General features: G+C 47.7%; 1 protein-coding gene across 1 annotated transcript in view; it reads left to right on the top strand.

Moving 5' to 3' along the window:
* The first annotated feature begins 276 nt into the window (after positions 1–276).
* The window catches only part of rin1b (Ras and Rab interactor 1b), a 54009-nt gene continuing 47910 nt past the window's right edge, over positions 277–6375 (top strand). Inside the window, exon 1 of the mRNA XM_072459233.1 lies at positions 277–353. The gene's annotated coding sequence lies outside the window, so the exon portion shown is untranslated. The remainder of the gene's footprint in view (positions 354–6375) is intronic.

Raw genomic sequence — 6375 nt, 5'->3', positions numbered from 1 at the left:
CCAGCAGCAGAAGCAGCAGAAGCAGCACCACCACACGGAGCATCAGCACCACCACTAGCACTAGCACCACCAGCAGCAGAAGCAGCAGAAGCAGCAGAAGCAGTGACCGGGGCTCTTGCAGCGTCATCCCCCGTGCACAATCACAGTGCGATCGTGCCGCGCGTCCCCCCCTCGCCCCCCCTGCCCCTGACCAGCCTCCGCGCGCGCGCCACCGCAACATGCTCCGCGCTGGCACCGACGAGACGCGCTGAAACTCTCTCCCTGCACTAGAAAAAAAAGAAAAAAGAAAGAAATTAAAAGACGAGACAACTGCCACAACCACAACACCACCTGTCCACACCTCCGCGGACAAGGTAAGCGCTTCTTTCTTTTACGCATCATTGAGACCTGACTGTTTCTTGGCTGCGGGAGACGCGTGGTGTTACAAATACACACGCACACGCACACGCACACGCACACGCACATGCACGGACTCGGGAGTTTCCTGGAGAGTTGGCACACAGAGGAGCGCGGATGGCTTCAGGCAAACACAGAAACAGCAGCCAGCGTCGCTCCGGCTGCAGAGATGCGCAGTATCACCGCTGGAATGACTCGTCCCGCGCCTCTGAGGGCGAGCGCGCGCGGTAACGGCGTCGGCGTGGGTCGTTTTGCGGCTTTTCCCGTTGCACACTTTTGAGAATATGAAACGGTGATAGGGTGATTGGCGCGCGCATGTGTCCCACGTCGCTTTTAATCAATTAGCGTTAATTGGTGAGTCAACTAGTGCGTCTGGCGGTTTGTGGAAAGGTAAATAATAAGTGCTGCGTGTAGGTGTTTTTTTGGCAACGCGCTGTGCCAAGTTGGACGCGTTCTTTCCCCCATAACTACACGAAACCATTCAAATAATAAACATCTCTGAAAGTTGAAGTCGTGGCGCGGACAACCTGGATCCCGCCGCGGCCCCCGCCCCAGCGGCTCTTCTTCTCAAACTGCTCCGGGAACGCAAAGTGGACCGACTCCAGCGCCAATGTAGAGGCTGTTGCGTAACTTTGCAACTCAAGTGCCATCCTGGGCGCGTGGGCGGAGATGTGAACTTCCCAGTCCCACTTCCTCGCGCTGTTGTTGTGCTCATTAAAGCTGAGTGGCGCGTTAGTGGCGTCTTTTGCTTTACACTTTTTACTTTGATACTTTGAGTGACGGGCGCAGGGCTTCAGTGGTGATGTTTCACGCGTGGATTTGATGATATGTGGACCAGAACTTCACTGTAACTGTGGATAAGTTGTGCAGGCAGTTGGTAATGACGTGGATTAGATGTTTGGTTGAGTTAAATGGGCAATAGGCAAGTCAAAAGTATAGGAAATCAGATCCTACTGTATATTAAAGAAGTATCAAAACTAGATTGTCATTTGAACAAGTATCAATAGTAAATCATGTCATAAACAAGACAAAATTAGACCTTTCCTGAACAATTTTAGAATGTTGCTTTGTCAAAACTAGTATAAGACATAAAGAACTAATCATAATTCATATCAAGTCAGTTCATTATTTATTTATTCACATCAATTGGCAATAAGGGTTTGCATACAAACAGGAGGCAAATTTAGCTTATTTTTTGTGAGACAAAACAAAAAAAAGAAAGAAAAGCCAAATCAATAGCTCAGTAAGACTCAAAATTATGCATTATTTCCACGCGTAATAAAACTAGTCATTATATAATGTACCATTTATTTTTAGCTACGGCTCAATAAGTTTTATCACCCATAATTCAAACTAGTTAATGTGTTTCAGCCCGATATATGCAACATTTGAGGACTTTTTTCCATTCAAAAGATAATATGTAGTTTTAAATTGGTCCTAATTCCTCCTCATTCTGAACAGATTGACAGAAAATTGACCTCTTCGTGACCCACATTTTGGTTCCCAGTCCATCATTTAGGAAACAGCTGACACCGCCGTTACCGTGGAAACAGTCATTTAATAAAGTAATTTGCATACACCTTTACTGTGTTGCTATGGTAACAGACTTTTTTTTCCCTTTTTTAGGGGGCTGTAGTTTTTTGTTTTTTTTCAAGCATTGTTTTCATGGCAACAAGGGAGCGAGCGCAGACAGGGTTATTCCACAGATATGAGATTTAAATTAGGTTTTCTTTCTGCGGAATTGAAGTTATTACTTACGATACTTGCACCACGGAAACCCAGTGCACGTGCTGCAGGGGCGGGCGGGCGATATGCAGGCGCTGCAGGGGCGGGCGAAATGCAGGCGCTGCAGGGGCGGGCGATATGCAGGCGCTGCAGGGGCGGGCGATATGCAGCCGCTGCAGGGGCGGGCGATATGCAGGCGCTGCAGGGGCGGGCGAAATGCAGGCGCTGCAGGGGCGGGCGATATGCAGGCGCTGCAGGGGCGGGCGATATGCAGCCGCTGCAGGGGCGGGCGATATGCAGGCGCTGCAGGGGCGGGCGATATGCAGCGCTGCAGGAGCGGGCGATATGCAGGCGCTGCAGGGGCGGGCGATATGCAGCCGCTGCAGGGGCGGGCGATATGCAGCCGCTGCAGGGGCGGGCGATATGCAGGCGCTGCAGGGGCGGGCGATATGCAGGCGCTGCAGGGGCGGGCGATATGCAGCGCTGCAGGGGTGGGCGATATGCAGGCGCTGCAGGAGCGGGCGATATGCAGCGCTGCAGGAGCGGGCGATATGCAGGCGCTGCAGGGGCGGGCGATATGCAGCCGCTGCAGGGGCGGGCGATATGCAGGCGCTGCAGGGGCGGGCGATATGCAGCGCTGCAGGGGCGGGCGATATGCAGGCGCTGCAGGGGCGGGCGATATGCAGGCGCTGCAGGGGCGGGCGATATGCAGGCGCTGCAGGGGCGGGCGATATGCAGGCGCTGCAGGGGCGGGCGATATGCAGCGCTGCAGGGGTGGGCGATATGCAGGCGCTGCAGGGGCGGGCGATATGCAGGCGCTGCAGGGGCGGGCGATATGCAGCGCTGCAGGGGCGGGCGATATGCAGGCGAGCCCATGTCACGACTCTCAGGACAGAGCACGACTTCATCACGTTCGAGCGCACACTTATAGGAGGGGGCTAAAATGTTCACGCTTCTCTGTGATTGGTTAAATCCACCTGTCACTCACACAGAAGCTGACCAATGAGAGGAGTGGGTGGGGATAAGAACCTGCAATAAACCGAAAAGCAAATGATGAAAAGATTATGATTATATTATCATCGACCAGCCATATATGCCAATACATTCTATACTATATATTCTTTAATAATCATAAATTATTACTTGTAGGACTGTGACTAATCTACAAATCTAAGTTAATTGTTGTGGTAATAAATTAAACAAAAATTAAAGCAACAGTATGTAACTTTCCAGAGGTGGCACATTACCTGCGTGATTCCATGGAAATAAAAGTTAAAACTGTAACATGCTCCATGGAGATGCCATAGTGTGAAATATATAGCCAAAGGAAAAACATTTCCATGGAAACAAGCAAAGTTATGCACTGGGGCTTTAAAAAATTAAATAAAAAAATCTTGAAGTTGCTGCATACGATTTTTGTCCATGCATTTGTTTTGCCCCAATGTTCTGATGTTTTGCACACGTAAAATGAGACCGCGGTGCACTCTCTGCATCTACTTACGACGCATTTTGGTGCCGAGAACCAGAAAGTGCATTGTTAGCTTTGCCCGTGATGGCCAAACTCCACTCCGGTGTCTGAAAGTTGTGAGAAAGCCCTTACAAACTCATCACGGTGAGTAATTCAAAGTTAGAATCCAGTATAAAGTGGCATTGACTGTTTTTGAATCACTACATGGACCGGCTCCAGGTCATGGCTCAAACATGCTCCATTTTTACACTCCATCACGCCCATTTAGATCTGCATCCCACGCCCCTCTGGACACGCCCCGTACCCCTGGACACGCCCTGTACCTCTGGACACGCCCCGTACCCCTGGACACGCCCCGCACCCGCACACAGAAAGGTGACCGGGCTTTCAGCAGTTATGCACCGCGCCTCTGGTTTACAGTTTACCTCAAGACCTTAAATTAGCATCATCAGTGACTGTTTTTAAATCTCTTTTAAAAACCTTTTTCTTTTTTTTGACTTGCTTTTTACAGCTACTGAGCCTGTGAAAGAAATGGAATTTTATGCCACTTGTATCTTGTCTCTTGCCTGTATGTTTCTTCTGTTGTTGTTGTTGTTGTTGTTGTTGTTGTTGTTGTTGTGTTTGTTACTGTCTGTTGTTGTCTGCTGTTTGAATCATCTTTTAATCTCTGTCTTTTTCATTGTGAAGCACTTTGGATTTTAAAAAGTGTCATTTTTATTTGTGCTGTACAAATAAAAAATAGTTACTAATTAGGATGCTCAAACTGCATGAGAGAACGTGAGCTGGGAAACCTTTGAATCGCTGCAAACTCATGAAATTGTCAAATCAAGTACTGCTGGATTTATTATGTAGAAAACAAAGTTGGCCAAAATGGATTTCCTCTGAATAACAAACAGGAACTTGACCATCGATAATGCAGTTTTATGACTTTACATGTATTGCTGAGGCCCAGATACTGCTGAAAAGTACACATTCATACTGTAATTAGAAGGCGGCTGATAATTACACTGCTTCTGCGCAAACAGGGAAAAGTAGAAGGGAGAGAGTGTGTATTTATATGAACAGCTTGAGAGGTGAAGAGACATTGATTGGTGACAGTTATAGTGAAGTGAATAGAAAAGATGTAAAATTCCTGACTGAATGTGCATTTCATCTGTGATTTAAATGCCAACTTTACATATTCATGAAACTAAACAAACGGACAGCTCTCACAACTTGTAAAAAAAAAAAAAAAAAAATGTCACAATGGCTCATCTCAAAGTGTTGCTTGGCTGCGGCGGCGGTGCACATCGGAACCAGTCTAAATCGATTGCGTGTTCTGCGTGTTTCTGCGTCTTTCTACCTACATGAAAGCTGTGCTAAAGCATGCGAGGGTCTATTTGAGGCGCGTGCGTGGGGGTGGGGGAGCCGTCTGTCCCTCCGCGTGTGTGGGAGCGCGGGGTGAGAAGAACGCAGGGGCCCCCGAACGAACAGTGACGCGCGCGGCAGCAGCAGCAGGTCCCGGGACGCGGCTCGGAGCGGGGTCCAGGGTCCCAGGGGTCCCAAGGGTCTCGGGGTCCAGACTGCGGGCGGAGGTTCTGGAGTCACGCGTGGGTTTGTGTTCTGTGTTAAAGGCGAGCGGCGCAACTTTTCCCAATTCCCGTTCGTCTCCATGGAGATGCCGATGCGTCGTCTGGAATGTTCCACAGTATGACGTCAGTCCATCTTCTTGCGTTTAGGGCAGGACGACGTGACAAAACATTTTATTAAGTTGTTTCACTCAAATTCCACAAATCATAAGCAACAACAACAACAACAAAAAGTTTACCGAATTAATTTCAAAATAAATCTCTAAATTTGATGTTTATAATTGTACTTCCTGGTTGGACATGAGCGGCAGACGTGACATAGACAATTCCACAACTGTTACCTAGCAACCATTATGTAAACAAAGGCCAAAATCCATATAAAGTTATGATTTGACGACTAATAATACCTGATGACACTTTTATTTTGTTAAATGAGGAAAAATGTGGAGAGTAACTTCTTGATTGACACAGATTCTGCTTTTTAGAAGTCTGTTTTACTTCTTTCTTCACAAATTGCCTCTTGGCTGATGTAAACTGTGATAAACTCAAATCTGGAACAGTCTCTCTGAAGACGTCACGGGTTCTGCTCTGACAACGTTCAAATCTAAGATAAAAACAGTTTTATTTAGCCGTGCATATGACTTTGCACTCTTCTCTTTCACGTCTTAAACTGTTGTGTGATTTCTGTCATGTCTTTGTCATTTTGATGCGTTGTTTTTCCTGTCGTGACAAGCATTTTGAATTGCCTTTTGTACGAATTGTGCTCAGAAAATAAATAATAATAATGATAATAACTTTAATTTATATAGCGCTTTTCAGTGACCCAAAGACGCTGAACATATATAAAATGGGGGGGGGGTATTTACAGACAGGGGGGGACAACACGTACAATACACATTAATATACAGATAAAACGAACAAGACAGAAGAAGTAGAGAGAAAAAGATGTGGATGTAACAGGGGGTAGAAGTGTAGACAGTGGGGTAGAGGAGGTTAGGGGTAGGGGAGGTCATAGGCTTGGGTGAAGAGGTATGTTTTTAGGCGGGATTTGAATGTTGTGAGTGAGGGAGAGTGGCGGACAGGTTGGGGGAGGGAGTTCCAGAGTCGGGGTGCTGTTCGGGAGAATGCTCTGTCACCAAAAGTTTTGAGTCGGGATGTTGGTGCAGCCAGGGTGAGAGAGGAGGAGGATCGGAGAGCTCGGGAGGGGCGGTGGGGGAT

This window comes from Eucyclogobius newberryi, unplaced genomic scaffold (genome assembly GCF_026437365.1).
Source record: "Eucyclogobius newberryi isolate DKJ021-1_F unplaced genomic scaffold, fEucNew1.0.hap1 SCAF_22, whole genome shotgun sequence".
NCBI classification, from domain to species: Eukaryota; Metazoa; Chordata; class Actinopteri; order Gobiiformes; family Gobiidae; genus Eucyclogobius; species Eucyclogobius newberryi.
Note: the sequence above shows the minus strand (reverse complement) of the source record. Positions and strands in the feature narration are given on the sequence as shown.